Genomic DNA, 13,192 nt, shown 5'->3' with positions numbered 1-13,192 from the left:
CACAGTCTCAAAGTGACGAAAATATTTTGACAAATTAAATTTAAATGTTGAAGTTAATCTAATGGTTTTTGTGTGTTTCTTAAATGGCTTATAAACACCTTCCATGCTGCAATTGTTTTCGTTCCACCACACAATCTCAGATCAGGTCACTTGTTATGCAAGTACATCTCCGTAATCAATAATTAGAAATTTGAAAATAAGTTATAAAAAAATAATAGTAGTGCATAATTAGTTAGTACAATAAATAGAATAATACAAAAATTAGTTATATATTACAGTAAAACCTACCTATAACAACAAATTCACAGTAAAATTTGCTTGAGTTATTGCCTAAGTTATTACCAAATCTTCACATTTTTAGTCTTGACCCAATGCCTATTTTTTATATAATGAATTTGCCTTATACTATTCTACTTTGCATAAAACTATATTGGTACTTCTGGCTCTCATTTTTTAAGTATTCTAGTGGGTCAATATTTTACCAAAATGACGGTACCTTTTTAATAATAATGTTACTTTGTAAATTAAAATCAAATGATTTTTAATACTCAAATTTTATCCTTAGCTGCAATATTTTAAGTAAAAATTTTCTTGTTCTGTACTTTACCAGACATAATAACTTGTCCTGAACTTTTCCAAGGGTAATAATTTGTTCTGTGCTTTTCCAGGTTTATAATCTTAAGAATATTATTTCTCTTGCTCACATTTTTTCCATGTAATCCATGTTTTTTCCAGGCTACGCTATTATGCTAATTAATAATGCATCAATTAATAATTTAAGATTTTACCTTATTGAAAATTGAACTTGATAAACTTTCAAAGAGCAACAGCTACTGATGTTACCTATCCACACCAAATTAATGGCAGAGAATTTTACCATCTTGAAGGTTGCACTATGGCTCACCTATCGGTTACAAACAAGACCCCAAAACCCAGTTACCAGACTCACCTTAAGTAATCTAGATTTTGAGTTGGTGATAATAGCAATGACTGTTGCTGATCTAGATCTATCAATAATGATTCAATACAACAGTAATTATGAAAGCATATCAGATATACACAAGTGAAAATTACCTACATTCCCATAATACAAAAATAGATATATGAAAATCCCTTTAATTTAATTTCGATATATTAAATAATAAGTTTAGAATATAATCACTTTATAACAATGCCTTTTCTGGACAGCCTTACTACATGCCTTCAGGTCTGCACATAGAGACACAGCCAAAAATGACTTTATTCTTTCCCCAATAAAATTAGATGTGTATATCTGAAGCATATAACACATTAAAAAATGAACTAGCCTGATTAAATAATTAGCTAAAAAGCAAAAGGAAAGCAACTAAAAAGAAATTAGCAAAAAAAAAAAAAAAAAAGCAGAAATCAAGTAAGGCTGAAAGAGAAAATAATAAAAGTTAAAATTACTTAAGTGCAATGCCTTTTCTGAACAGCCTTACTACATGACTTCAGTACTGCCCATAGACACACAGCTAGAAATGTTTATATTCTATCAAGTGAATTTGGAATTTTTTAAAGAAAATAAAGATAAAATAAAGCTATTTGTTTATTCAAATTTATTTTCTTGCAATTATTAATAAGTTATATGCATTTTTATAAGCAAAAAATTATTGATTTCATAACAAGGAACAACAACTACAATATAATCATCGTTTTGAATTTGCAACATGGCTCACCAAACAATAACAAATTGCAAGACCCAAGATTTTCAGTGATTAGGCTCACCTTAAGTCACGTAGATTTTGAGTTGATGAAAATAATAATAACTGTCGCTCAGTGAAATGAAAATAAACACTTTTGTTATGTAATAAATTTAATTAACAATGGTCAATGACATATAATTTATTAAAGCATATAAATGGCTTCATTGCTAATAAATTTAAAATTAAAATTAAAAATAATATAAAATATAATCACTTAAAATTGTACCTTTTCTGAACAGCCCTACTACCAGAACTAGAGGAGAAGTTTCAGGTGTGGGAGCAAGGTCTAGAATCAAAGGGCCTTAGAGTCAATCTAGCGAAAACCAAAGTCTTAATAAGTAGGAAGACAGACAAATCACAAATCCCTTCCGGTAGATGGCTCTGCTCAATCTGTAGAAAAGGCGTAGGTAGAAACTCCATAAGATGTAAGCTATGGACACATAAGAGGGGCAGCAATATCAAAGGGAGGCTAACTGGGAAGATAGTTTTTGTATGTGGCAAATGCTCAGGCGCTATAAACACAGAAAATGTGCAGTGAACAGCTTGTCACATTCCAGGGAGAAAAACTAGTAGTAGTTGATAGCTTCTGTTACCAAGGGGACCAAGTCAGTAGCAGGGGTGGATGCGCTGAAAGTGTAGCTGCCAGAATAATAATAGCCTGGGCAAAGTTCACAGAGCTCCTACATCTGCTGGTGACAAAGGGCCTCTTGCTCAGAGTAAAAGGTAGACTGTATAACGCATGTGTGCAAACAGCCATGCTACATGGCAACGAAACATGGGCCATGACTGCTGAGGACATGCGTAAGCATGCAAGGAATGAAGCCAGTATGCTCCGCTGGATGTGTGATGTCAGTGTGCATACCCGACAGAGTGTAAGTACCTTGAAAGAAAAGTTGGATTAAAGAAGCATCAGATGTGGTGTGCAAGAGAGACAACTGCGCTGGTATGGTCATGTGTTGTGTATGGATGAGGACAGCTGTGTGAAAAAGTGTCACATCCTAGCAGTAGAGGGAACCTGTGGAAGAGGTAGTCCCAGGAAGACATATGATGAGGTTGTGAAACACAACCTTTGAACGTTGGGCCTCACTGAGGCAATATAAAGGAACCAAGACCTTTGGAGATATGCTGTGCTTGAGAAGACTTGGCAAGCCAAATGAGACCATAACTGGCCCATTTAAGAGTACCTTTCAATCATTGGGCAATAAATTGCGTTTGCAAAGCCCTGTTGAGTCAAGTGAAGTCATTGTGGTGGACGATGGCAGTACCGCCTGATTGGTACCCGTACCGATGGCATGTAAAAAGCGCTATTCAGGCATGGTCGATGCCAGTGCTGGTGGCATGTAAAAAGCACCATTCAAGCATGATTGTTGCCAGTGCCATCCGACTAGCTCCCATGCCGGTGGCATGTAAAAAGTACCATTTGAGTGTGGTCGATGCCTGTCCTGGTGGCACGTAAAAAGCACCATTCAAACCTGGTCATTACCAGTGCTGCCTGACTGGCTCCCATGCAGGTGGCATATAAAAAGCACCATTCAAGCGTGGTTGATGCCAGTACCACCTTACCGGCCCTCATGCTGGTTGGACGTAAAAAGTACCCACTATACTCTCAGAGTGGTTGGTGTTAGGAAGGGCATCCAGCTGTAGAAACTTTTCCAGATCAGATTGGAGCCTGGTGCAGCCTTCTGGCTTGCCAGCTTGCAATCAAACCATCCAACCCATGCCAGGATGGAAAGCGGATGTTAAACGACGATGATGATGATTTGTGTGTCTGTGTTTGTACCCCCACCATGACTTGACAACCAATGTTGGTGTGTTTACGATGTTAGTGGGTTCGGCAAAGAATAAGTCCTGGGGTTGATTTGTTCAACTAAAGGCAGTACTCCAGCATGGCCGCAGTCAAATGACTGAAACAAGTAAAAAAAAAAAATTTTTTAAATCAACAGGTTAATTTCGGAAGTTTCAGAAGCTAAGAAGTGTAGGGTTCTTGATCAGTTTATATCTTTTATTATAGTGTTGTGATTTGGGCCATTTAACACCTGTCTTATATATCACGTAGATGTGAGTAGATAAATGGAGAACAACTCTGGTAGAAGGCCAGAAAAGTTTGAGTGAATCAGTAGCCCTTGGTGGTGAGAGATCTCTTGTTTCTCATTTTAACGTTGCTAAAAACAATAAGTAAAAATAAAAACATTTGCTTACAATTTTCATTATTTTCATGTACACTACGATCTCAATCAGATCTCTTGCCAAACAAATACAATTCAAAAACGTACATAAAAGAGGCTTTGCGAAAAATGTAGTTCGAGTGCCAAATTTATTTCTTCATATGCGTTCATACAAATAAGATGTAAATAAAACGTGTAGTTTCACACTCCCTTCTATGTAACGCTGTTAATGGCGAAATTTATTGAAATAAAGTAGCTTGCATACGAACTACATGGTTCCGGGTTCAGTCCCACTGCGTGGCACCTTGGGCAAGTGTCTTCTACCATAGCCTCGGGCCAACCAAAGCCTTGTGAGTGGATTTGGTAGACGGAAACTGAAAGAAGCCCGTCGTATATATGTATATATATATGTGTGTGTGCATGTATATGTTTGTGTGTCTGTGTTTGTCCCCCCAGCATCGCTTGACAACTGATGCTGGTGTGTTTACGTCCCCGTAACTTAGCGGTTCGGCAAAAGAGATCGATAGAATAAGTGCTAGGCTTACAAAGAATAAGTCCTGGGGTCGATTTGCTTGACTAAAGGCAGTGCTCCAGCATGGCTACAGTCAAATGACTGAAACAAGTAAAAGAGTAAAGAGTATCATCTACATAGAAATAAATTTAGCAAGCAACTCAAGAGAAATATATTTGGGACCCGTGAATACATTTTTCTTCCTTTAAGTGAGTTTTATAATTTCATTTCCAAATATTTTGATAGTATTAGCGTTTGTAGTTTCGTACATGAAAACGTAATATTATTTTGTTCACATATATAACAAAACAGGAAGTTGGAAAACTTTTTGGTATTATTTATTGACCATTACACATTTCATTTGCTAAAAGGAATCACAAAGAAGAATTTCTAACAGGTAATTTTGGTCAATATAAAATTTAAGACCAGTTAACGAAAACAAAAAGAAACTCAGCCTGCTAGGTGTTAAAAACTGTGTAGAAAACAAATATGCAAAAAAAAATTTGTACAAACGAACGTGGAGTAGGGAGGAGGGGGAGAGGACTTTCAGAAAATTCACAAGATCTGATTTTTCACTCATAACTTTCAGGAAAATGGATATTGATGAAATTTTATAGAAATACCATTCAAGTGGCACAAATTACGATTATAAAGACATTTCTGGGGGAAATTTTTTTCCGAAAGGGAGGGGGAAAAGACTGTTGGAAAATTCACATGATCCTGTGGGCATATGGCGTAGTGGTTAAGAGTGCGGGCTACTAACTCCAAGATTCTGAGTTCGATTCCAGGCAGTGATCTGAATAATAATAATAATAATAATAATAATAATAATAATAATAATAATAATAATAATAATAACAACAACAACAACAACAACATCAAAAAATACCTTAGAAATGAGAACCCAGGTTCGAAATTTCTCCAAGACACCTGATGAAGGCTGGAGGGTATATCAGCCGAAACGTTGTGTTAACAACAAACAAGATGAGGACAAATATCCGTCAAATGTAAATAATGTATATAGATAGATAGATAGATACAACGGGCTTCTTTCAGTTTCTGTCTACCATATCCACTCACAAGGCTTTGGTCGGCCCAAGGTTACAGTGGAGGATTCTTGCCCAAGGTGCCACACAGTGGGACTGAACCTGGAACCATGTGGTTGGGAAGTAAGCTTCTTACCACACAGCCACTCCTGTGCCTATTATGTTAATGTTTTTTATTATTTCGGAATGAAGAACATAAATATGGATGCTGAGTAACTAAACTTGTAGTATTTTGATGGGATTAAGCCAATGAATTAAGCAAGGTAATTGCTTCTATCAGAATCGTTTGCCTTTAAAATGAAAAAAATAAAACTGACGTATAGGACAGATATGTAAAATATATTCCTGTATGCTTCTTTCTCTGTTCATGCGGTTTAGCTGTGGAAATTGTTGCATGCGCGCACACACAAACACGAAAATTCTCCAGCCATTTAGCTGTTATTTTTACCATATCAAGAGCTTCACATGGCGTGATCCTTTTGCTGTTTCACTATAAATCTATGCATGCAGAAACAGACAAAACAGTCGTTCATTTTCACTTTTAGATAGCAAGATGGGGTGGCAAGAGTGATTTAATTCTGGAGTTTTGCATAAAAATTTTGAAATTTAAATTTGTCTCCCAACCCATATTCTTAATTTCTGTATTTTTTCATCGTAAATTGAAAAAAAAAAAAAAAATTTGAAAAATTGAAAAATTGAAACTTGGGAGAATGGAATTAAATTTTTGAAAACATGGTTTTTTACACATTCTGAATCTCTGTCATCAAAAGAATAGGAATCTGGTGAAAAAAAAAAAATCGCTTTTGTGACTGGGTGCTAAACTAGATCCTGGAAGTTATGAGGGGGAAAAAATGGATGGTGTGAATTTTCCAACAGTCCTCTACCCATCCCTTTGGAAAAAATTTTCCCCAGAAATGTCTTTATAATTGTAATTTGTGCCACTTGAATGGTATTTGGCAAGACTTCAGCCTGTCACCCCCAAAAAAACCACCCGTTTAAAAAAAATTTTTTTTTCCGACACAACCCCCTACCCCACCCACCCCTTTTCGACTACAGGGAATATGAATCTGCAAAAAAAATTGGCAAAAATCGGCATTTTTAAATTACCAGCCCCATCCCCATTTCCTTCATTTTTTTACTTTATGCTTTAAAATATGGAGATTATGAGTCTGAAAAAATTTCCAAAAACTTCTGTAAAATTTTTTTCAAGAATTTTTTTTTTTTCTAAATATGCAGAAAAATACGGATATTATGATTCGGACAAAAATTTCAAAACATTACTGTAGTTACGGTTAGGGTTAGGGTTAGGGTTTTAGGGTTAGGGTTAGGATTTTAGGGTTAAGGTTAGCGTTAGGGTTAGTGTTGGGAAAAAGACCTAAATTGAAGAATTTGGGGGGAAAGGGGTGGAATTTAACAATGCCGATTTTTGGCAATTTCCCGGAACCTCCGTATCCGAAAACGGGAGTTTTTAGCAAAAACTTTTTTTAAATAAACAAATTTGGGAGAAAATGGGGGGGGGGGCGAAGTCTTTCCCGGTATTTCTATAAAATTTCACCAATATATATATCCATTTTCCTGAAAGTCATGGGGAGAAAATCAGATCTTGTGAATTTTCCATAAGTCCTCTCTCACCACACCCTCCATGTTCGTTTGCGCAATTGTTTTTTTCATATTCATTCTCTACAGCTTTTAACACCTAGCAGGCTGGCTTTATTATTTTTTTTGGCGTTAACAGGTCTCACTTTATATTCATCATCATCATCATCATATTGACCGTAATTTCTTACGTTTATCCAACATGTACAACTTCGTTATTCCTATTAGCAAATGAAACGTGCATAATGGTGAATAAATAATATCAAAAGACTTCCATTTTCCCATTTTGCTATATAATTCCAGTTTTCGCCAAATTTGGTGAAAATCTGTTCAATACACCGCCACAAATTTTTCACAAAATTTGGCAAAAATACTCATAACCCTAACTCTAAAAGCTGAACCCTAACCCTAAAACCCTAAAGCTAAAACCAGTACAAACGCATGAACGATGTCATAAATAACAGTACCACCGATAGTTGTTATTGACAAACAACAGCACTAATTTTATTACACCGCATAACGTTTTGTTGACAATTCACAGCAGTAATTGTTTTCACCTCAATAGACATCAGTGATTGGTTGAAATTACCAAAATACGACAATTTTAACACGAAATAACTTTAAAAAGATAATATTTTCTCAATAACACTAAGAGTAAAAGATGTTTTATATGACACATTCTACCAGTGTCCCAAGTTTGAAAGTGTTTCGTTAAGAAAACAAGTGGCGCCCGCCAAATCAGAAAGATCCAACACAGGTATAATAATATTTATTATTATTATTCATCAAAAAGTAATGCTTCAAATCGTTCCCAAAATTTTTCGGTATAACTACAGATGTATACCCCACCGACTTTGTTGCCTCATAACTTCCGGAAAAATGGACACCTTTTAACAAAACTTTCAAAAAATAACCGCTTAGATCTTGTAAATAGAGTGTATGTAAAGATTTGCTGGAAAAAAAAATGTTTCCAAGGGGTTGAGGAGAGGATTCTCATAACTCAACATTTTCCTTCCATATAACTTTCATTTTTCGTTAAAAAGTGTCCGTTTTTTCTGGAAATTATGAGGCAACAAAGTCAGTGTGTGTGTGTGGTGGTGGGAGTAATATATCTGTAGTTTTGCCAATTTTTCTTTACTCATTCGTTTTGGCGGTGAAGTTTTCCAAGAGGATGTCTAAAGTTTTTTCATTGCACAAGATTTTATGTAAATGCATTACAGCACATTGTGTCAGACAATGTTGCGGCATAATTTTGAGCCCAGCTCAGTGTTTTGGCAAAAAACATCCTGAATAACCTTAGTTAGTGTCTCCAAAGTGTGGTCAGGAGAAAATCTTCGTGGACATCCTGGTTTTCAGAAACATAACAATAACTGATTCGTGTTCTATTCCAGAGCAATCACATATAATACCAATAAACATGGAATTTTCAACCTTTTTTTCCTGATATCCTGCAGGATGTTATGAACATATGCCTCTAAGAGTTCATTTTGTATGGTATCAGATAGGAAGCTGCTGACTTACTTCTGCACCACATTCCTTGGCAAGAATGCTGGTCTGACCAAAGACTGATATTATCAAAAGTGAATTTTACTATCTGCAATCCTACTCATAACAATTACACTCAACCATTTGGAAAAGTGGAAGAGACAAAGCTGAAGAATAATGACAATTTAACCTCATTTCAAACAACCTGTGTCAAGCATCTCAGACAAAATAGATATTGAATCAGTGTGGTCTGCTTTTAAAAATGCTGTATTTGAGTCATCTTACAGTTCTATATTTGAGAGATGAGGAATTATGTACATTATGATGCTAGTGCTGCCTTGACTGGCTTCCGTCGCACGTAAAAAGCACAATCTGATTGTGGTCGATGCCAGCTCCATCTGACCCCTATGCTGTAAAAAAAGCACCCTAACCCTAACCCACTACACTCTTGGAGAAGTTGGCATTAGGAAGGGTATCCAGCTGTAGAAACACTGCCAGATCAGACTGGAACCCCAGTCGAACTGTCCAAACCATGCTAGCATGGAGAACAGATGTTAAACGATGATGATGATGATAACAGGGGACACCAGTGTCATATTCAGATGTGACCTCCACTTCTGAATTTGTTTCTTCATGACTTTTAGAAAAATTCACATTTTAAATCAGAATTCATTGTGAGGAAAAAAACCTGGGGGAAGTTGTTGGAGAGGTAACACACTTCAGCAAAATTTTTGCGATAACTAAGTCAGTTGTCTGAAACTTCTCCCTCTACGCTTTTCTGACATCATCGTTGTCTACATCAAGTCAAATATTTTCAGAACATATTTCATTACAAAATATCCATTTTCCACAAAGCCTTGTGAGTGGATTTGATAGACAGAAACTAAAAGAAGCCCATCATGTGTGTGTGTGTGTGTGTGTCTTTCTTTCTCTCTGTGGTAGTCCCCTATATCACTGCTTGACACCCAGTGTTGGTGTGTTATATCCCCATTACTTAATGGTTCTGCAAAAATGACTGATAGCATATGTACTAGGCTTTAAAAAAATAAGTCCTAGGGTTGATTTGTTCAGCTAATATCCCTGCAAGGTTGTGCCCCAGCATGGCCAGTCAAATGACTGAAACAAGTTAAAATATTAGCATACAAAACTACATCAATACACCAAATTCAAAATCAATGAGAACAAAATTGGAATCTTTTCTTTTTGGCTGCACCTGAGCCTGTTGTTGCCATCCGGTTTCACCAGTCCTCAGTCAAATCGTCCAACCCATGCTAGCATGGAAAGCGGACGTTAAACAATGATGATGATATAATTTTCCAAGCTGAATCTCAGGAGATAATTCGCTTTTTCCAGAAAAATATTAAAAGAAGCTTCAGGGCTTTAATGTTTTATCATTTTTACGCAGTCAGAAAACAAGATTTGGAAGCTGTCATTTTGTGCATGACTGTACGTGTTGTGAACTGTAAACAAATTAAATATTATTGGAATTCTGCTTTATGCATCCTATGAAACCCCTTATGACTTTATTTTTTGGAATCTTCAGAAAATTTTTGTGAATTTGCATTCTACACACAGGAATTCATACAATTATGCAAACACACAAAAAAAAAATTGTCCTTGTATGATTTGAGATCTATTTAGCTGTTATTTTTAGCACATCTGATGGTCACTTCATACTGCATGTGTTTTAAGCACTTAAAAAGTGAGAAAAAGATCACGTGGTAAGCAACTTGGCTTGTTATAATGGAAACAGGCACCTACATGTCTGGCTTTTGATTGGCTAAAATTATCCAAAATTCCCAAATTTTAAATGCTATTAACTATTTATGTATTGATCTATGGTGAAAATGAATTTCATGACATTGATTACTGAACAAAACTGTATCGATACACCAAATATGAACTCAATTGGAACAAAAATTGTAGATATTGAAAAGTGAAAGCCAAGCAGAAAAGATCTTGCAATAGATTGTGATCTAGTTTTACTAATTAATTAAATGACTTCAGTCTAATTTCACAGGAATTTAGTTTACATCACAAGTAATGGTCGAGCCTGATAGGGTACTGTTTTTGACAGAGATTTACGATTGTTTACACAGCAATAAGATTTTTCTCTCAACAATGTTGGCTTCATTAATAAAGTTTCTTCCAACCACTTAGTTTTTCAAATTTTCACCTGATTACTTTAAAAACATATAGTTCTGATGTAGTTTTGGATACTGATAATGAAAATCACACTCATTATTTCTAAAAACAAATAATTAAAAAGCTACATGCACTTAAAGTTAAGTAATTTTAGCCAATCGAAATCATCCATTGTTCACATATCATCTATGCTTATTGCTATTGTCATGGAGATTAACACACACATAACTTTTATGTGGCCTCTTGGCTTGTTAGAAATAGCAGCCAAATCTTCATTCCACTACCTTCCATAACAAATATTCAAAAGCCCACAACAAAATGGATGAAACATTGTGCCACAGCACCATTTATTTCCAGGCTTAAGGAAGGCCCAAGTGCATTCCTCTTGTTGAGTGCTGTTAATAACATTTAAATCAATCTCCACAGATGTAAACTTGGTGGTACTTTGGTACTGGTCTCCAGAGTGGCTATAGTGCACAGTTGTCTCCCTTGCACAAGTACACTGAATGGTTGAATTCTGTTTCAAGAATCCCATATAACTTCTCATAGCTTTCTTTTGGAATTTTCAGAAAATGTTTACAAATTTTCTCTCTACACATGGGAAGTTATATGACAATGAAAAAAATTTTTGTAATTTTTCAATATTTAAAAAAAATTTTTTTTTTTTTAATTTTTTTGAAGTTTTACAAAAATCATAGTTTAAAATAGAGACTGATTTTTCAACTTAAATCCCAGCAATGGATCATTAAATGTGTTTATGGGAAGAAAGATATTAAACAGAATGATAAATAAATGAGGACAGTATTTGGTGGTCGTGAGATGCGCTGAAAATATCAGCACAGAATCACACAAAATTTTATTTATGTTTTGTTTTTCCATAATTGTATGAATTCCAGTGTGTAGAATACAAATTTGCAAAGATATTTCTGAATATTCCAAAGAATAAAGTAAGATATGAGGAGTTATATGGGATTCTTAAAGCAGAATTCTGCCAACTGAATAAGTAAAAGCTAAAACATAATTCCCAAATGTTTAGATCAGTGCTCCACAACCTTTTTTCACTTATATTCTTTGCAAAATTCGGTGGCACACCTGAACTAGAAATATGACTAATAGTATATTTATTTCATTATTTCATATGCCTTTAACCCCCCAACGCGGAGTATAGGCCACTTATAATTGAATTCCATGTCACATAATTTTTCACTTCTGTACTTATACTCTTCCGTGAATGTTCCCCTTTCTCTAGCACTTTTTGTGTTGATTTACGCCACGAGTTCTTAGGCCTACCCCTCTTTCTATATCCATCCGGATTCCACTGTAAAGCACTTTTCCCTACATTTGGTGTGTCTTTTATAATAGTGCTACCAATCTACTTCCACATTTTCTTAAATATTTGCTCCCTAATCGAAACTTGATTTGTTCTTTGCCATAGTTCCATATTGCTTATGTGTTCGGGCCATCTAATTTTAAGTATACTACATAAGCATCTGTTGATGAATGATTGTATTTGCTTATTTGACTTAACAGTTGTTCGCCATGTCTCAGCCCCATACAATAACACCACTTTTACGTAAGTGTTAAAAATTCTTATTTTGTTCTTTATTGAAATTACACTCGCATCGTCTTAGAGCAAAGCGCAGAGTGGAATGCACCGCTTTATATTAATTTTATTGACTTCGAAAAAGCATTCGATAGTGTAGATAGGAAAGGCTTATGGAAAATTATGCAGCACTACGGCATACCAGACAAGTATATATCTATAATAAGAGCAACTTACCAAGGAATGTCATGTCAAGTCTTGCATGAAAACGGAGCTACGGACAAATTCGAAGTAAAAACAGGAGTTCGACAGGACTATTAGTATAGGGGAAAAAAAATTATATTCAGGTTACACTACGGGACACCAAGCATCATCTCATGGCACACCATTGTGCCACACTAAACCAGTTTTGGATACACAAATTGGGAATGAAATGTGTAAATAGAAATTAGCAACAAACAAGAAACTGCCCGGAGGGTGATCTTTCTGCTAGGATATGTAATACATCATTGTATGCATGGAGAACTGAGAATCAATATGACAACTTGTTTACATGCCTTGTGAGTGGATTTGGAAGGTGGAAACTGTGTGGAAACCCCTGGTCTAAATATATGTGTCTCTGTGTGTGGGTCTTTGTGTTTGTTCCCCCCAACACCACTTGAGTAGGGTTTTTGAAAAGATGATGCTAAACCAATGATGATGATGGTACTTATAATATGGAGGGAATTTAGCAGAAACCAAATATGCTAATGCAATCATTGAAATTAGAAAATTACTATTTTTAAAATCTCACAACATGAGATATTCAGCAACAGTACTTTGTAGTAAAGATTGTTTGCCAACATAACATGGCAGTCCTGGTTTAGGATGAATGTTGCTGTAATTTAGCCCCAGGAGACATCATCTCCAGCTGGCTATACGACATGATCTGTGTCCTTATATTTTCAAACAAGGGAATCTAGCATCTCCACTCAGCT

This window comes from Octopus bimaculoides, chromosome 1, assembly GCF_046866305.1.
Source record: "Octopus bimaculoides isolate indiv1 chromosome 1, ASM4686630v1, whole genome shotgun sequence".
Lineage (NCBI taxonomy): Eukaryota > Metazoa > Mollusca > Cephalopoda > Octopoda > Octopodidae > Octopus > Octopus bimaculoides.
Note: the sequence above shows the minus strand (reverse complement) of the source record.